General features: G+C 42.0%; 1 protein-coding gene across 2 annotated transcripts in view; it reads right to left on the reverse strand.

The window, feature by feature from the left end:
• MRPS5 (mitochondrial ribosomal protein S5) overlaps nt 1-20828 on the reverse strand; it is a 95825-nt gene that overhangs the window by 56440 nt on the left and 18557 nt on the right. The gene's annotated exons all lie outside the window — the stretch shown is intronic.

Here is a 20828-nt window from a genome sequence, read left to right on the forward strand (position 1 = left end):
AGTTAATGCTTTCATACACTGATGAAATACTGTGTTCTCCCACCCTTTACATCCTTCCTTCCACCCCTCATTGAGGTGTGATGCTTTACAGAGCATCACAGAACTGAACAAGATACATTCAGAAAACCAAATTAATTTCACAGCCAGCTGTATATCTTGTCTGGGCACATCTGCTGTGCCATAAGGCATGGGAAGTAACCATCTTCACGTTCAGACCAAGACCTGATACACGGCTTGCATGCATATTTACTAACTGACATTACTACACTACCACGACATAAAGCTGAAACACAGAGCTTTTCAAAATGGCAGCGTTGGTTTTTTTGTTTGTTTGTTTTTTAAATTAAAACTCAAATGATGTGATGAAGATATTCACAACATGGTATAAAGCCAGTTTTTCCTCCCAACTAGGCCAGAATCCAGTAAAGAAGATAATCAGGAATACAGTCAGACAATTGCTTCAGCTCCTGAGAATGAATGAGCCTGATCAACAACAGTGACCTGAAACATCTCTCAAATGCCTCAACTCACAAGAGACATCGCTGCTGTAAATGACATCTCCTGTCTCCGGCTTGACCACATTCTGGGTCTCTCTCTCTAAAGCAGCAGTCTGAATACCAGCAATCAGAGGGGAAAAATAGCTCAGTTGGACTGAAGCGACGTATCTAAAAAGCAACACAAAATAACTGCGGAAGATCCCAAATTACTGAAAGAGATACCCTGCCCTAGTCTCAATCTGGGCCCACGGATCCCCAGACAATGGCACCAGTGAAGTTATGCAATGCAGAAAGCAAGGGTGCAGCCGGCACGGAGCATCCATAACCTGCCATTGCCTTTACTCATACTATGTATTTGTAATTCCTGAGGATACAAATGCATCTTCCTAACGATTTGTGGCCTTATCTTTATTTTGCATTTATTTAAATTCAGTAACATAAGACTCGTATGTGCCGGCTTCACTCTCCTACTGCTAAAACAGCTCCAGTTGCAAAGCCACACGTTTTCACAAAGATGTTAACAGGATGCAATACATAGATACGGTATGCGATAAAGGGTTTATTGCCATGGGCTGCTAAAGGGTGCATTATTCATTTGCGGTTTTACCCAGGTCAAATTTTTTAATATCCCATCTTTTGACACCAGACTGTCCCTGGACCACAAGCCCAGCTGTACTTACTTTGGAGGGAGAGGAAAAGTAGAACACAAATTGGTAACACCCAAACATTATCTAGGATAGTTTTTCTGCAAACATCATCACAATTTTACAGTCCAATCTCTCAGTCTACCAAGATTAAAGGCATATTTCTCAGCTCATTTGAAAAGGAAGAATCTCAGCTCCCCCAGAGCATAAACAAAAAAGAAAGATTAGTTGAGGATGTGGAGGGAACCACATATGTATCAATATTAATATTTGGGAGCAAAGTAGTTAATTTCATAGAACGATTAAACATTGTTTAATAGGTTGAATTTTTTCCACCTGAAAACAACTTTTGCTGAATACTGTCTGATGCCAAATCAGTCACGTAGCAGATTTTAACAGCCAGGATTTAAAGAAACTAATATTGTTGATACATTTTTAAAAAGGTTAGTGAACATGCCATGATAAATGTGCTTTATTCTACAGTAGTAATGCTTGCTAGTGCCATTATAGTTAGAAATCTATATTATCTTTATAAACTCACCTTTATAGGAGTTCTATAACAAATGGTTTATTTCTAGGCCAACCGTATCAATTTTAGCTAAGAATACATTTTTATGGACAAATTTACTCTAAGTTTACAAACAGCTAAAATATTTGTACGTCATCACACACACAAAACTCCCTTACATTTTTTCATTTCAAATACTCCACCCCCATCCCCCCAAGCAAATAAAAGGGGATTCAAAAAAATTAAAATGTACAAGTCATTAGCTGAAATATGACATTGTGTCTTTAGAGGCAATAGGTTGCTTGGATGTTTTGCAATGGGATGTAGAATCTTTAGGTAACTGATACTGGTTTACTCTGGGTCCAGATATATAATAACAAAGACAAAACAGAGCTTTTTCAAGGGCTGGCCCAAGACTGTGGAATGAACTCCCACAGGAATGAAAGACCTTCCCCTCTAAGTGCTCTATCTTTCCCTCTAAGTGCAAGGTGCATTTGTTTGACCTTGCATTCTTTAAACACCACATAATATTGTGTAACCCTCCCCACCCCCCACTGTGCGACTTCTTCGACCTAGGGAGAGGAGGAGAGAACACGATAGATGTTAGTCACGTTATTTAATGCACTAGTGAAAAGGGCTTGGATACTACAGTGCTGAGCATGGTATAAGAGCATATACAGAACAGAATTACCAGACATTGTTCAGGGATCACAGTGAAACAAGGTGATGGACTCATTCTGCTTCCTAGTAGAATTGGTTTTCACAGACCATCACCACAGCTGGCAGCCTTGCTGACAGATTCAGAAAAGATCATGTACTGCCAGAGTATGAGATGAGTAAGTTACTCATCTACAGAGGTGGCCCTCTAGATCAGAGCTGAGGTTACAAATTGGAAAGAGTGGGGAAAGGACTGTATTTATGCTGTAATGACAAGAGGATTTCAGCTTCCAAAGTGGTCATGGCACCTAACAGGAACACTTAAAAATTCACAAATCTTTCTAAAACAATCTGCTGAGATTTAAATGTTAGCTAGTATACTTAACCTTTCTACCAATTACATTACATACCTGCTACTTACTAAGCATATGTGCAATTAACGAGACCATTATACTGCATTTAATTTTTAATATACGCATTCTCTCTGACACAATTTAATTGCCCTCAAATCAATAATCTGCATTCAAGGAAGGTGTTGAATAGTCCTATCACTGGTGCACAGATAGCGTGAGACTATTCCAATCAGAGAGAACTGTTACAATCTCAATGTCAGAAAAAACTACCTTCAAAAGATGGTAACTTTGTCCCATCAAAGCTAAACAGTCAAAACAATTTGTGGTGGTTCTAAATATTAGCAATTCCTTTCACCAGGAGCCTTGAAAACCCCTATTCATTTGTTCTTAATGTAAAACACACCCAGTTTGCATGATCACTTCTTCAATTTGCATTTATAGTATTTTCCATAACTGTGACATGAATGGCAATTTCCTGCAATATCTTTGGGAGATGTTACTGTATTAAGTGTATGTACCATTGTGGGCCAGGGACTATATGTAATTCCCTGGGGGAGGAGGACCACAGCTCCTCCAGGAACTAAGCCCTGGTCTACACTAGGACTTTAGGTCGAATTTAGCAGTGTTAAATCGATGTAAACCTGCATCCGTCCACACGATGAAGCCCTTTAGTTCGACTTAAAGGGATCTTAAAATTGATTTCCGTACTCCACCCCTGACAAGTGGATTAGTGCTTAAATCGGCCTTGCTGGGTCGAATTTGGGGTACTGTGGACACAATTCGATGGTATTGGCCTCCGGGAGCTATCCCAGAGTGCTCCATTGTGACCGCTCTGGACAGCACTCAACTCAGATGCACTGGCCAGGTAGACAGGAAAAAGCCCACGAACTTTTGAATCTCATTTCTTGTTTGGCCAGCGTGGCAAGCTGCAGGTGACCATGCAGAGCTCATCAGCAGAGGTGACCATGATGGAGTCCCAGAATCGCAAAAGAGCTCAAGCATGGGCTGAATGGGAGGTACAGGATCTGATCGCTGTATGGGGAAAGGAATCCGTGCTATCAGAACTCCGTTCCAGTTTTTGAAATGCCAAAACCTTTGCCAAAATCTCCCAGGGCATGAAGGACAGAGGCCATAACAGGGATCCGAAGCAGTGCCGCGTGAAACTTAAGGAGCTGAGGCAAGCCTACCAGAAAACCAGAGGGGCGAACGGCCGCTCTGGGTCAGAGCCCCAAGCATGCCGCTTCTATGATGAGCTGCATGCCATTTTAGGGGGTTCAGCCATCACTACCCCAGCCGTGTTATTTGACTCCCTCAATGGAGATGGAGCCAACATGGAAGCAGGTTTTGGGGACGAAGAAGAAGAAGATGATGAGGTTGTAGATAGCTCACAGCAAGCAAGCGGAGAAACCGGTTTTCCCGACAGCCAGGAACTGTTTCTCACCCTGGACCTGGAGCCAGTACCCTCCGAACCCACCCAAGGCTACCTCCTGGACCCGGCAGGCGGAGAAGGGACCTCCAGTGAGTGTACCTTTTAAAATACTATACATGGTTTAAAAGCAAGCATGTGAAAGGATTAATTTGCCCTGGCATTCGCGGCTCTCCTGGATGTACTCCCAAAGCCTTTGCAAAAGGTTTCTGGGGAGGGCAGCCTTATTGCGTCCTTCATGGTAGGACACTTTACCACTCCAGGCCAGTAACACGTACTTGGGAATCATTGTACAACAAAGCATTGCAGTGTATGTTTGCTGGCGTTCAAACAACATCCGTTCTTTATCTCTCTGTGTTATCCTCAGGAGAGTGAGATGATATTCATGGTCTCCTGGTTGAAATAGGGTGCTTTTCTTCAGGGGACATTCAGAGGAGCCCGTTCCTGCTGAGCTGTTTGCCTGCGGCTGAACAGAAATGTTCCCCGCTCTTAGCCCCAGGAAGGGGGGCAGGTTGAGGGGGTAGCCACGCGGTGGGGGGAGGCAAAATGCGACCTTGTAATGAAAGCACATGTGCTATGTATGTAATGTTAACAGCAAGGTATGTAATGTTATGTATGTAATGTTAACAGCAACGTTTACCCTGAAAGAGCGTAGCCACTGTTTTATAAAATGTGTCTTTTTAAATACCGCTGTCCCTTTTTTTTCTCCACCAGCTGCATGTGTTTCAATGATCACAGGATCTTCTCCTTCCCAGAGGCTAGTGAAGATTAGAAAGAAAAAAATGCACTCGTGATGAAATGTTCTCTGAGCTCATGCTGTCCTCCCACACTGACAGAGCACAGACGAATGCATGGAGGCAGACAATATCAGAGTGCAGGAAAGCACAAAATGACCGGGAGGAGAGGTGGCGGGCTGAAGAGAGTAAGTGGCGGGCTGAAGAGAGTAAGTGGCGGGCTGAAGAGAGTAAGTGGCGGGCTGAAGACAGGGCTGAAGCTCAAATGTGGCGGCAGCGTGATGAGAGGAGGCAGGATTCAATGCTGAGGCTGCTGGAGGACCAAACCAGTATGCTCCAGTGTATGCTTGAGCTGCAGCAAAGGCAGCTGGAGCACAGACTGCCACTACAGCCCCTGTGTAACCAACCGCCCTCCTCCCCAAGTTCCATAGCCTCCACACCCAGACGCCCAAGAACGCGGTGGGGAGGGCTACCCGCCAACCAGCCACTCCACCAAAGAGGACTGCCCCAAAAAAAAGGCTGGCATTCAATAAATTTTAAAGTTGTAAACTTTTGAAGTGCTGTGTGGCATTTTCCTTCCCTCCTCCACCACCCCTCCTGGGCTACCTTGGTAGTCATCCCCCTATTTGTGTGATGAATGAATAAAGAATGCATGAACGTGAAGCAACAATGACTTTATTGCCTCTGCAAGCAATGATTAAAGGGAGGAGGAGAGGGTGGTTAGCTTGCAGAGAAGTAGAGTGAACCAAGGGGCAGGGGGTTTCATCAAGGAGAAACAAAGAGAACTTTCACACCGTAGCCTGGCCAGTCATGAAACTGGTTTTCAAAGCTTCTCTGATGTGTACCGTGACCTCCTGCGCTCTTCTAACCGCCCTGGTGTCTGGCTGCGCGTAACCAGCAGCCAGGCGATTTGCCTCAACCTCCCAGCCCGCCATAAACGTCTCCCCTTTACGCTCAAAGATATTGTGGAGCACACAGCAAGCAGTAATAACAGTGGGAATATTGGTTTCGCTGAGGTCTAAGCGAGTCAGTAAACTGCGCCAGCGCGCCTTTAAACATCCAAATGCACATTCTACCACCATTCTGCACTTGCTCAGCCTGTAGTTGAACAGCTCCTGACTACTGTCCAGGCTGCCTGCGTACGGCTTCATGAGCCATGGCGTTAAGGGGTAGGCTGGGTCCCCAAGGATACATATAGGCATTTCAACATCCCCAACAGTTATTTTCTGGTCTGGGAATAAAGTCCCTTCTTGCAGCTTTTGAAACAGACCAGAGTTCCTGAAGATGCGAGCGTCATGTACCTTTCCTGGCCATCCCACGTTGATGTTGGTGAAATGTCCCTTGTGATCCGCCAGGGCTTGCAGCACTATTGAAAAGTACCCCTTGCGGTTTATGTACTCGGCGGCTTGGTGCTCCGGTGCCAAGATAGGGATCTGGGTTCCGTCTATAGCCCCACCACAGTTAGGGAATCCCATTGCAGCAAAGCCATCCACTATGACCTGCACATTTCCCAGGGTCACTACCCTTGATATCAGCAGATCTTTGATTGTGTTGGCTACTTGCATCACAGCAGCCCCAACAGTAGATTTGCCCACTCCAAATTGATTCCCAACTGACCGGTAGCTGTCTGGTGTTGCAAGCTTCCACAGGGCTATCGCCACTCACTTCTCAACTGTGAGGGCTGCTCTCATCTTGGTATTCATGCACTTCAGGGCAGGGGAAAGCAAGTCAAAGTTCCATGAAAGTGCCTTTACGCATGCGAAAGTTTCGCAGCCACTGGGAATCGTCCCAGACCTGCAACACTATGCGGTCCCACCAGTCTGTGCTTGTTTACCGAGCCCAGAATCGGCGTTCCACAGCATGAACCTGCCCCATGATGCATGCATTGACAGGGCCCATGCTTTCAGAGAAATCTGTGTCCATGTCCTGATCACTCACGTGACCGCGCTGACGTCGCCTCCTCGCCCGGTATCGCTCTGCCAGGTCTGGTGCTGCATATACTTCTGGATAATGTGTGTGGTGTTTAATGTGCTCCTAATTGCCAAAGTGAGCTGAGCGGCCTCCATGCGTGCCTTGGTATGGCGTCCGCACAGAAAAAAGGCGCGGAACGATTGTCTGCCGTTGTTCTGACGGAGGGAGAGGCGACTGACGACATGGCTTACAGGGATGGCTTCAGGAAGCTAAAATCAACAAAGGGGGTGGCTTTACATCAAGGAGTATTTCAGGCAGGACTTCACGGAGGGTTCCAATAAGAAATGGTGCACCTAAGTTATTGTTCTTATTTGAACAAGGAGGTTAGTCTTGCCTCTGATTGATACATGGCTAGATTTACCTTGCTGCACCTTCTCTGTGAGTGACTGCAGTGTGACCTAGAGGAACGAGTCCCCTAGACGGGGGATGAGGGGAGAAGCAAATGAGTACAAAACAAATCTGGTCTATTTCTTGTTTTGATCCGCTCCATCTATCTTTTACATCTTTGGCTGGCAGCAGACGGTGCAGAAGGACTGCATGCCATCCACATCTCATGGCTGCCCGGCAGAAGATGATGCAATAGGACTGCTAGCAATCCGTATCGCCTGCCTGCTCACCATAAGATGGTTCAATAGGACTGACTGCAGGACTAAAGAGAATGACCTGGTCAAGTCACTCCAAATTTAGTCCCTGCACCCATGTCTGCCCAGGCGCTCCTGGCCGACGTGGCCAGGAGCACCTCGGACATGACGATGACGGCTACCAGTCATATTGCACCGTCTGCTGCCAGAAGGCAATGGGTTGCTGCTACTGTGTAGCAATGCAGTACTGCTTCTGCCAGCACCCAGGAGACATAGGGTGATGGTTACCTGAGCGGGCTCCATGCTTGCCGTGGTATGGCGTCTGCACAGGTAACTCAGGAAAAAAGGCGCGAAATGATTGTCTGCCCTTGCTTTCACGGAGGGAGGGAGGGAACGGGGGCCTGATATGTACCCAGAACCACCCGCGACAATGTTTTAGCCCTATCAGGCATTGGGATCTTAACCCAGAATTCCAATGGGCAGCGGAGACTGCGGGAACTGCGGGACAGCCACCCACAGTGCAATGCTCCGGAAGTTGACGCTTGCCTCGGTACTGTGGAAGCACTCCGCCGAGTGAATGCACTTAATGCACTTAGAGCATTTTCTGTGGGGACACACACACTTGAATATATAAAACCGATTTCTAAAAAAACGACTTCTATAAATTCGACCTTATTCCATAGTGTAGACATACCCTTAGGTCAGCGGAAGGTGATTAAGCGAATTCACTCAGGTTGTAACACTTCCCAAGAGGTACCACCTCCTGAAAAGGTTGCATATACTGCTTCAAACTGAATTCTCCAGAGACCAAGAGATAAAGAATGGACTTTTAGGATAAACAGTCACTTCTGGGTATGCCTTCTTGAGCTGGACTTTACACCTTCCAGCTCTAGTGAAGACATACCCCAAGAGTTGCAAAACAGATACAGTAGAAACAACAGTAACTGCAAGATTGCACATAAATCTTACCACACGTTTCCAGCTTCTGCTAAGAGGTGATCAATGATGGGCCCTTTTTCTGTAAGCACATAATCCATCCTAGCTCTGACACTTTATGTTAGCAAGCTAATATTCAGAGACAGAGTGGGGTATTACAGTGTTGGAAAATGTAAAGTGCTATATTTCACAGAAATGGCGTAATGTTTATGGTCTGACAAAATTAATTACTGTGTCTCAGTGTTAATGGTTCTAATATACATGGATGTAAACTAGCACTAAAGTTTACAGGTACAATTTAAAAATGGTGTCCTATCTACAAAAGGTCCCATAAGGTTTATGTATGCACCAAATTTGATGCCTAAAATATTATGTCATAACACTCTTGGTATATCACCCAAATAAATAAGTTCCACAGTAAATGCTCAAAAATTCAAAATGGCCTCTCCATAATCAAGAGTTGTTCAAAAATCAATGATTCTAAAGTAGCCGGGTGTATATTCTACTTCAAGGACAAAATCGGCCGGCAGGATGAACTACAGAATATATTGCAATACCCTCCACTCTAACAAGTGATTTTTCTGTATCCATCACCATTCTATTTAAGACTATTGTAAGCACAACACATCTATGCTGTTCTGCAAGGCTCTATTTTCAAGAGTCTGAAGCTGTGACCATTTTGAATTTACATATCTCTGGTAAGCTTTCTGCAGCAGTGCAGTAGGGTTTTATTGTACAGCACAGTATTTCAATGGTCCAAGCAGCACTGTACATAAGAAATGCTTCTAAAAGGCACCATTTAAGAACACTCAAAAATACAGAGCACATAATTGAAGTCCCATGCACTGCAATAAAAACACGCTTGACAGAGAGAATAAACCTTGGGGCAATAATATGGAAGAGAGGTACTTATTGTTTAAATTGCCCTAGTCTTTTCTAAAGGAGTAAACATCTTTTGTGCACAAGTATTCCATATAGCCCCCTCCTAATGCTCCTTAATGCTGTGAACAATAGTTCTTTTTATGTGCATCTCTCAAATCTCTGCTCTTCTCCCTTTCTACTGCCCCCAGCAGCTCTCGGTTGGCTTCTCCAGCTTCTCACACACGTTCTCAACTCCCCAGAACTACTGCCTCATTTTGCCTTTCAGCAGCTGTGAACTTATTTCCTTCCCTTATCAACACAGCTACTTCCTCTTAACACCCCTGCATGCTGTATCCACAGATCCACTTGTCACACCACCTGCCATCTCATACATGAATCACTAAAAACAGTTGATTTCCTCTTTATTCTACAGTAACAAGCCTATCAGAGAATCAGTTCCCTCTAACAGTACACTGTCACAATAGGAACTGCTGCTCCAAGTCTGACAAAGCACTTCCTACTGTGACAGTACAGAGTGCTTTTAAGAATATTGATTCTCTTACCTAATATCTGAGAATTAGATCTCCTAGCTAGCTACAAAAACAGCAGAAGGTCCTGAATTTTTCCACGGATACCTAAGTGTATATGTGCTGTGATTTATTTTTCCATTTGTAATTAGTTTCTTATTGTTATACAACCAACATAAAATGGACCCAAGTATCAGATTTGCAATATAAATAGCTAAGAACCCCAAAAGATTTGGTATATAAGATGTTGCAGTTAGGAAACAAAGCAACATCGAAAGAGAAGCATAAACCAAAAAGCAGAAGCGAAGATAAGGCATTGATTGAGTGTACAATATAATCCTATTAGAGGGAAAAAAAATGGAATCTACCCAAGCAAAATGAAAAAAAAAATCACTATAATCTAAAAAGTGTCAACATTTATAGTTTATATAGTCTTGATGCCCAGAGATAAAGTATAATACTGGCAAGTATGGAAATGAACAGTTAAAGTAAAAAAAAAACAACCTTATTTCTGCCTCTGTATTATCCTTCACATACCATTCAATACCAGGAGACAATCTGGCAGTCCTCAACACTGCAAACAAGTCAGAAAACAAATTCTGAAATGTCTCATAATAGACATACTAAGATGCTAGTGATCCAAATCAATCTCAGATGTGAAGCTGGGAAAGCCTGTTGATTTATACCTACAATTAGTTTAGTCCAGAATGTCCAAAGTTTATCCTCCCCTCACAAGAGAGGAACTCTGGAGTCCTGCCTACTGAAATCCCTGAAGAGAGCTGTAAAGAACAAAAGATCTCCTGACCACTCCTGGTTAGGAAAGCAAAGTTAGAGAAATGCCTCTTCCCTTTCCTCACAGAATGCTGCTGACAGTGTGCCAATAAAATTCTAAACCTAGATCTAGAAAGATAAATATATAGAATAGAGGTTACAACAGATATGGCAATCAGAGCAAAATTTCTAATATTTAAATCAGACATTAAAAGCTCTCTGTCAGGCCAGCCCACAGGTGGCAGCAAATACAGTAAAATCACACTACCAAAAAAACCAAACAAACCAACAACAGTACTGAAATGATTATTGTATTTGCAAGAAAAGGCAATAAAAAGCAAAAGCAAAGCTTGAAATGGAAATCAAAACAGAGCTAACTAGGGCCACCCCAGTAACATGTCAGATTTCTAGTTTGATTTTTCAGTAAACCAGAGCCTGCCCCACCACAGGAAAATCAGAGCAAGAAATGCAGTGTTTTCCATTCTTAGCAAAAGCTAAGGCTGTAGTTAGAGGCTGTATTCCAACAAGCAGCAATAAAGCTGTTTATCAGATTAATGTAGAGAACACCATACTATAAACCTCATTGAATGACTCCAGGAAAGGCACAGATGAAAAACATTTGACTTTAGAATGTTTAGTTTGAATTTAACAGCATTAAACACACGTAAATTGTGGAAACGTTCCATTAACGTGCATACTTAAAAAAAAAAAAAGACTGAAAGGAAATCATCATGAAAGACACGATCATCTCAAAGTCCGATTGACACTTTCCCTCTCCTCATTGGAACAGCTTTTAAATACCGTTTCAGCCAACACAGATTTACCAGCAGTATACACCACACAAGAGACGACATCTCTAGACTGATTTTCATTCTAGATGATCACTACATAGCTGCCAAGTTTTGCACAGCTCCCTGTGTAACATTTTATACAAATTACTTAGTGAGCTGATTTGCATATTTAGAAGTTTGCCTATAAGAGGACTGAGGTTATGGTCAACACACCCTGCTCCAAGCAGTGACTTCAGCATGGAGCGGTCCAAACTTGGCAGCGGCAAGTAGCGTGGCCGGGGGAAGGTGAGGCAGCTGTGTGGGTGGGATGGTATGGTAGAGTGGAGTGTCCGGCTGTTAGGGTATGGGTAGCTGCCGGGGTGGTACTGGGACTCCTCCTAGGGACTGGGATCGGGGGGTGTTTCTTGGGGAAAGCCAGATGCAGCTGGCTCAGGAGGCAACAGGCAAGGCAAGGGAGTTGGGTGCCAATACTGGACAGACCAGTCACCGTGTGCTGCTGCTGACAACCCTTCACTTCTCCCAGAACTTGGATCCAGCAGGGAGAGAAGCATGAGAGAGAGCCTACCAGCCCACTTGGTAGGTGCTACTGTGGCTTCTAGCAACCAGAAGACATAACTGAAGCTCTGGTGTGACAGGGCTGCCAAATGCATGACACTTGGGAGCCCAGTTTACGTGGACTGGCATAATGTGGTGTAACCAACCCATCTATGTTAACTGCAGCTATTTTTAATTATAGTTTTCTAAGATGGTGGAAATTAGTGCTGATGGGGCCTGAAACTGCTGGCAGTCCAAGTAAGGTGACCTCAAAGCCACTGAAGTTGTTTAGATCACCTGAATTCTGGGGTACATTCACCACACACTAGTAACAAAGCTGGCCAGAAAAAAAAAACTAATTGACTTTTGGTTCTATTTAAGTCCTACAGCGGGGAAGAGTCAGTACAGGAGAGAGTAGTGTTTGTTTGATTCTCACTACTAGTATAGCATATGACAGATCTGCATGATTAGAAAAGGGGACTGGGAATCAAGAGTTCTGTTTTCTATTCTTTAATCTGACATTAGCTTCATGTGTGACTGTCAGCCAATCACTCAAACCCAAATTTCTAAAATCTGAATCACTGTTCCACTCAGCAATGCAAAGCCTAAGCGAGTTAGATGGCTAAGTACCATTTTCAAGACTGACACAGGCTCTCAAGAACTTAAGCCTAAATCACTGAAGTCACTTCTGAAAATGGAAGTTGACCACCTAAATCACTTAAGGTTTGGAATGTTGAGCAAATGTATAATGCCTTTATAATCTGGGCCTTTGCTTCTGTGCTTCAGGTTCCCCATTCCCACTCATGAGAAGCCCTTGATTCACATCTGTAAAGCATTTTAACATCTTTGGATAAAAGGTGCTAAGTAAACTCAAAGCATAATACAGATCATCTGGCAGAGAACCAAATCCTACATCTCTGAACTGAATAGACAAGAATAATTCTGAAGCAAATGATTTAAGTGTCATTTTTAAATTGCACACGAAATGCTTATTTGCAAGCACAATACTTAGCTTTATCATTACACTAAATGTCTGATCCAAGAACAGAAGCCTACCACTGAAAACAGACAAAGATGTGGATTGATTCTATTTCCCTCCATAATCCTGGGGTAATAACCCAAAATTGTTTGCAGAATTCCCCGTGGAGGTTTGAGGAAGGATAAGCACAGATTTACCCTTTAGAGGATTTTAAAAAACTTAGCCATTTAACATTAACTCTTCTTGATTGTTCTAGTCCCAAAAGAAGCATTAAGTAGAAATCTTTAAAACTAGATTCTTAAAAAGTAGCAGTCTAATTGTGAAGCTCTCTCAAAGACTATTTAAAGATGCTTGTGGGAATCTTTAAAATACGTTAGTGGGTTGAGAAGAGACCCTGGAGGCATGTGAGTTGGAGAGCAAGCACACAGTGCTCTCACCTGCAGCACTAGTTCCTAGTTACAAAACTGCTCGAGATAGTTAAGCCGCAGGCAGACTGCGAAGAGCTACAAGAGGCTCTCTCAAAACTGGGTGACTGGGCAACAAAATGGCAGGTGAAATTCAGTGTTGATAAATGTAAAGTAATGCACATGGGAAAACATAATCCCAACTATACATATAAAATGATGGGGGCTAACAGCTGTTCCCACTCAAGAAAAAGATCTTGGAGTCATTGTGGATAGTTCTCTGAAAACATCCACTCAATGTGCAGTAGCAGTCAAAAAAGTGAACAGAATCCCGGGAATCATTAAGAAAGGGAGAGATAGTAAGACAGAAAATCTCATATTGCCTCTATATAAATCCATGGTATGCCCACATCATGAATACTGCGTGCAGATGTAGTCGCCCCATCTCAAAAAAGATATACTGGAATTGGAAAAGATTCAGAAAAGGGCAACAAAAATGATTAGGGATATGGAACAGCTGCCGTATGAAGAGAGATCAATAAAACTGGGACTTTTCAGCTTGGAAAAAAGACGACTAAGAGAGGATATGACAGAGGTCTATAAAATCATGACTGGCGTAAGGAAAGTAAATAAGGAAGTGTTCTTACTCCTTCTCGTAACACAAGAACTGGGGGGGCCGGGGGGGTGTGTCACCAAATTAATAGGCAGCAGGTTTAAAACAAAGAAAAGGAAGTATTTTTTCCACACAATGCACAGTCAACACGTGGAACTCCCTGCCAGAGGATGTTGTGAAGGCCAAGACTATAACAGGGTTAAAAAAAAAAAACCTAGATAAATTACTGGAGGATAGAAAAGGATTACTAGTGGCACCTTAGAAACTAACCAATTTATTTGAGCATAAGCTTTCGTGAGCTACAGCTCACTTCATCGGATGCATTCAGTGGAAAATGCATAGGATAGGTCCATCAATGGCTATTAGCCAAGATGGTCAGGGACGGTGTCCCTAGGCTCTGTTTGCCAGAAGCTGGAACTGGATGACAAGGGATGAATCACTCAGTAATTGCCCAGTTCTGTTCATTCACTCTGGGGCACCTGGCATTGGCCACTGACAGAAGACAGGATACTGGGCTAGATGGACCTTTGGTCTGACCCAGTATGGTTGTTCTTATGTTCCCCTCCAAACACCCTCTACCCCGGGAGGCTTCCCTCCATATCAGGCCAGGATTAGGGGTCTGGTGTCAGGGCACCGGGCAAATATGTGTAATTGTGAGTCACGAAGAGAGACAAAATGCAGTTGATTGGGGCCTCAAAAAGTTTGGGAACCACTGACTTAGAGAGTTCCTCAGATGGAAATTGCTATAAAATGCAAAGTTAAAAAAAAAAATAGACACAAAACACACAAAATGGCCTTGTTCCATTTTTTTTCTGGTGACTCCACTCTCAACCTCTGAAGATTTCATTGCATAGCTTTGGAGATCTCTGAAGAGCTCATCTTTGGCCATCTCCCCTATTGTCTATCCAAGAGACTTTGGAATGTACATTACATTCTAGATAGCATGCTGCCAAATCACTAAAAAATTGCACAGAGGGACACCTCGGGCATACCCCAGGGGCTGGCAGAGCTTCTCGACATTCAGAAAGTTTGAGGAAGCGGAGGATTACTGCAGGGTTGTAAGAAGGAAAGAACAAGAGCCTTCTAGAGATTGATGGGGTTGAAACATAAGAAGCATTAATCCCAGATATTGAATGAAACCTCCATGTGTTGAGGTTTGCCCATTGCAGCCTAAAAGTTAATGGCAGACTTCTTTCCCTAAACATGAGGTGTTCATCCAATACTATTTGGATTTCCATGACAATTCTAAAACTGAACAGAAAATAACTCCTTGTGTCAAACAGTTTTTGTTGCTGTTTTGTTTGCGGGCAGGGTGGGGGGGTGAAGACCCACATCAAATCCCAGACACCAGAAGAACTATGAAAGTGCTTGAGCTCTATTTAAACAGCATACTTTAACTTCCATTCAGTCCAAATGCCCAGGAGGACCCTCTCCCCCACACTGAAGTCAATGGGGCACTGCTCAGGTGCAAGGTCTGCATGCACACAATTCTTTGCAGGATCAGGACACTAGCTGCTATTCCTCAGTGTCACATGCTGAGCACCTGCTTTTTTGTCTGTCTGTTTTCATTCACTGCTATACTAATTCCCTGGCAGGAGGTTCTGTGGGGTGAGAATGCCTGTACTCTCCACCTTGCAGACACAGAAGATACGTTGGTAATAATGTCTACCCTGATTAACACTGGCTTCTCACATACAGACAAACCAGAGTTGCCTTCTCTGCATCCTGATGAGGTGTCATGGAGACAGTTTATAAACCTGCCTGATTATAAAACTTTAGTGATGTCACTTTTAAAAAAAATAACTGGATTTCATTATTGATTTACTGAATAACTATAGTTTAGGTATGATTGCTAAATGTGTCTAAAACAGATGCATTCTGTATGAATCTAGCTGATTATTGTTCCTACATTACCTACGGGAAACAATTCTCACCGAGTTGTGGGCAATTTCCTGATGCCCAGGAGCTACTTCCTACTTATCACGGAGAAGATTTTAGAGTTGGAAAAAGCTATCCTAAAAGATGCTTTCCTGCTCCTGCATGCAGCACAGTGAATAATCTTGCCCCTGAACAATACTTTGCACTTCAATAGCAGTTCCATCTGAGGATATCAAAGCTCATTATAAACATTAAAGGTTCAGTGATTTGCCCAAAGGGAATGCTATTTAGAGATTGAATTCTTAATCTAAAAATGTAAAGACTGAAACCATAATCCAAACCCTGATCAAATCCAACTACGAGCCTATCTAGCTATATCCTAGCTCTTGTCACTTTAATAACAAATGAAAACTGCTATGAATACTTTACTTTGTCAAACAGTTGAAAAATATTATTACTTCTGAATAGCAGCTTAAAATAGAAAATGGGATCCTGAACTTCACTAATGGATGCTGTACTCATGGTACAATACTCTGAAGGTCACTCTGGTTGACCCCATTACAAAAAAGATTGTTAAAACTTTCCAGTGTTAAGATTTATTTATTTATTTATTTAAATAAATAAATAAATAAATAAATAAAGGGTGATAAGGAAGTGACCTCCCTGACACCAACAAGGGGATTTGGGGACTGTAGCATTAGTTAGGTCTGCAAATAGGGTCCTTTTCCTTTTTAGAAGAATGTGAAATGCACTGAACTATTAACACAAAGTTAGCTTGCATAGGCAAAAATCAGTCAGGAAGTTCAAGGTTCCAACAGCATAATTAACTCAGTTATAAATATGGGCTTTCCCCGCATTCCTGTTTTTCTGACTAAACATATAGAATTTAAATCAATATACATAAAGCCAGCAGATTGTGCAACATCACTGCTGAAATTTAACTCTGGCTTTTCCTGATTTTAAGAGATCTTCAGTGTTGAACAAATGTAGTTGTTTATATTATTATTATTATTACTACTGATAAAAGTAGTCAGGAACTGTCTCTCTCCTCACTGGAACAATTTAAGTCCATCGGGAGTATACATGCTCTGTTCTCAAAACAACTTTCCACTTTTAATATGGAAAGGAATGATTACTATTTTCCCAGATTCTGTTCCTTATTAAGTTGGGTCAGACACAAATGAAATAATTAGCCCAAAGAAAGCTCATCTGGATGAAAAGGAGATATTTAGAGTATAATCTAATAAAAATGTAGATACGTGAACTGATGTTTCTAGAAAGAACCTAAATGCCAAATAAAATTCCTTTTAGTTAGCACAGCCTCCTGAACCAGCGATTGGGCTGATTTATTCCCACTTGATTTAGAAACCAGGGAGGTGGCCATCTTTCTCACGTATTATATAGCCTAGGAGAGTGGTATACTTTAGTAATGAAAAGTTTTACTTTTTCCCCTTTCCCATATCCCCCCCTAAGGATGACAGAGCAATAATTTTATATACAAACAGAAAAGTCTATTCTTTATGTAGCCCAGTTATACATGAGTGCTCACTGCAGCATTATACTTTGATACACAAGGAGATGTTGTGGAAGATGTGTTTGCTGAAGCAACTGAAGGGGTATGGCAGATTGGGGTTGAAGTCACTCTGCACAGGTATAATTCTGGATAACAGAGAGATATTCTCTCTGGGCGTATTGCCAAGTAGTTTTAGTGTTCAGGCTGCAGTTACTTGTCTTTGCTGCCTATAGCTGCATCAGCTCAAGCCCTATGGTCTTTGAACCAATTCTCAGTCATATTAGAATTGTGACTTGTTAAAGAACATACAAGGTATGAGATCACAATTCAGTTGTAGAATTTTCTTCATGGACTATAATATAGGAATGCATTTGCTTGCAGCTGTTAAATATCACTCTTTTCTGTTATGAAGAGCTGACAGGGGGAAGTGTCCCCCGGAATTTACCAGGCTGAACTTTTATTGATGTATGTCAAAGATTTTTCTGTAAGCTTGTGTATGCATTCAGAGTGTTTGGGGTCTCTGGGCTGTTCCAGAATGTGTATGTGTGGTGACCAACTGGATCATGTTCTCTGTAGCAGAAGCTCGGTTGAGATCAGCAGAGCTCCATGTGGGTGCAAGAGGGTCTGCCCGCGCATTGTAATAACGTACAGAATTGGGACCCTACCAAGCAACCTTATTTCTGAAAGATCTGCTTTCTGTGCAGCCTGACAAAATTTTAAATTTCTTCCTCGCATATAATCAACTTCAGCTTTCATACTTAAATTACTATCATGTTTTGAATTTCTGTAGCTCTTTTCACCTAAAGATCTGAAAGCACTTTACAATTAACTGAGCATCACAAAATACCCCCGTGTAGTAGGCGAAAATTATTTCCCTTCCTTTTACAGATGAGAAAACTGAGGCAGAGAGAAGGTAAGTGGCTTGTTTAAGGTCAGACAGCAGTTTGTACTCCTGATACCTTGTCTTGGTTTCTAATCACTGGGCCAGGCTTTCTCCTCATTGTTGCCAGAACTGTGCTCCAAGAATGGCTAGACTATGCCTTATAATTATTATAAAAGCAAATTGTGTTCAATTAATAATTTCCATTGGGTATCCAGATGGCACCAACAACAAAGGCTTTGAAAGGGTTACTATCTTTGAACTCTGACATATAAAGCCCACAGATTTTGGCCCATAAGGAATATTTATTAAAACTTTGTTGAGACAATTCTCTTTCTATTTTGAATAAAGAGACTCAGTTTTGTACCTACAAGTCTATATTTTAGTAATGAGCGTGATAGCTACAGGCAACTTCTGACTCTGATTCATACTGATGTCTAAGGGTATGAAAATAAATTGTTGCAAAGGATTACAAACATCCCCCTAAAGAGATTCTATTCATTGACGGACAGGATGGTGGTAACCTAAGCTCAGAATCCACATAGCCAACCCACAGTACAGGAGGAAACCAGAGACTGTTGAGTGCCTTGCACTGACCTACATCCCAGTAGCCATGATGTACTATATATAGGGACTGCTGATCTAGAGTAAAAAGAAAAGGAGTACTTGTGGCACCTTAGAGACTAACAAATTTATTTGAGCATAAGCTTTCGTGAGCTACAGCTCACTTCATGCTGTAGCTCACCAAAGCTTATGCTCAAATAAATTTGTTAGTCTCTAAGGTGCCACAAGTACTCCTTTTCTTTTTGCGAATGCAGACTAACACGGCTGCTACTCTGAAAACTGATCTAGAGTGGCTCAAATTTTGGGTGCCAAACGTAAGATACTGTAAAGGGCCCTGCTTTCCAGAGGGCAGAGGTTCAGCACTTTCTGAAAATCAGACACTTCCAGAATGTCTCAAGCTGGTCAAGCACAATCACTAGGCACATTTGAAAATTAGACCTAACTGCTTTCCAAGGGGGAAAGGCAAAACTTGGGACAACACAACACAGCTTTTAAAATTACCTTATCATAAACTCACTGAGATGTGCCAGTGGACAGGAAGAAAAACCCTAAATGCTATACGATCAGAAAGGGGTAGCCAGCTGTCTGGGTTTGGACTTCAAGCTAAGATAATTGCAATTCCTCTTTCTTAAATGGAATTACAATTTTTAAAGGTCAGTCTGGAGGTACAGATGATCTTCCTACTAGGATGTTCATGTTTTTAAAAATATGTAGTGAGAGAAGTAACCCTTTAATGATGAGACAGAACAGCACTGACAGTCATTTTGGTTGACATTTCACTTGAAAATTGTGTTTAATTATATAAAAAGTGTTCATATTTACATTTTAAATATTATTTCTAATACACCTGAACTGCCAAAGGACTTGGGCACTGTACAATGTTAAATGTACAAAGCACAATCAATCAATTTGAATGTTGAAGATCTTTTGATTAAGCTAATCAAGGAAGTCGTCTAAAGAGGAAGCGGCAAAAAGATTTTGAGGGAGAGAACTACAGGATCAGCAGCCATCTACTTTCTTTTTCAGAAAAAAGATTTTAGGGACATTTTAAAAGAGAGGAGAGATAGGTTAGGATGAATATGAAAGGAGAGGAAGTTTCAAACCCTAAAGTTCATCACAGCAAGGCATGCTACTGAAAGCCCGATGATAATAAGTAGCAGCAAAAGCATCCCTAATATGCAGGCAAGCCTCTGGAAGAGGCAAAAGGAGACAGTCTGCAATATACCCAGGGCCTACACCATTAAGGGTCTTATAGACTGACAGGGCCAACTTAAAAACTCAAGTCACCATTTTTTACTGAACCACCAGACTTCCGGCACCTCATGCAACACCAACACATGTAGCTACCCCCCATATTTTATGCAGCCAGCGGGGCTGTAGGAATGACTGCAACTTTGGCTGCTGGCTATCAGATGCACCCAACAGCTTCTGTTTCATCTGATGCCTGAGGGAGTTATATGCTTAAATTCTGGAGGAGATTCTCTCTTACTAGATATTAATTAAATTGTTTTTTAAAAACAGTCAAAGTTCATTTTGTCTCAGAACGTACAGAGTCAAACAATAAGCTGTCATAAAAGCAGTGTTTTTTTTTTTTAATCCAGTCACCTAAAGACTGAAATAGCTGCTAGTGAAAAACATTCTATCCTAGAAAACATCTAATCTTGGATTTGTATGGAATCAATATGTAGGAAACTAAGAACATATCTAATTCACAAAATAATCACACTGTAATAGCTTGTTATGCTACATCTTTATCATATTAATTCACTTTAAACAGTTTAAAATAAATACATCATCATTTTACGAGCAGAAGTGTGTATAAATTAGAAGAATGGAGATAAGCCAATCAGTTACTTAAAACCTGATCCTGCAAACACATGTGCAAGATAAACTTAATGCCCTGCAAGCAGCTCTGTTGGCTCCAGTGGAACTATTCAGTTAAGCACATGTGCATGTCTTTGCAGGGTTGGGGTCTAATATTGTAGCTGGGCAGATGGTTAGATGGATATTGTCACCCTTTTTTTTTTCTAATTGATTAAAAAAATCCAAAGACTTCACTGGGAGTTGGACTGGACTCTGACTACACTGGGAAAGCTATTAAACTGACCCTATGAATAAGGCACTGTCCAATATACAAAGTAAATGGAGAAGAAGAAAAAAAATTTGTTTTCCCCTGTCTCCCATTAGCTTTTCAGCTGTAGTAATC

Source organism: Lepidochelys kempii, chromosome 3 (genome assembly GCF_965140285.1).
Source record: "Lepidochelys kempii isolate rLepKem1 chromosome 3, rLepKem1.hap1, whole genome shotgun sequence".
Classification (NCBI taxonomy): Eukaryota; Metazoa; Chordata; order Testudines; family Cheloniidae; genus Lepidochelys; species Lepidochelys kempii.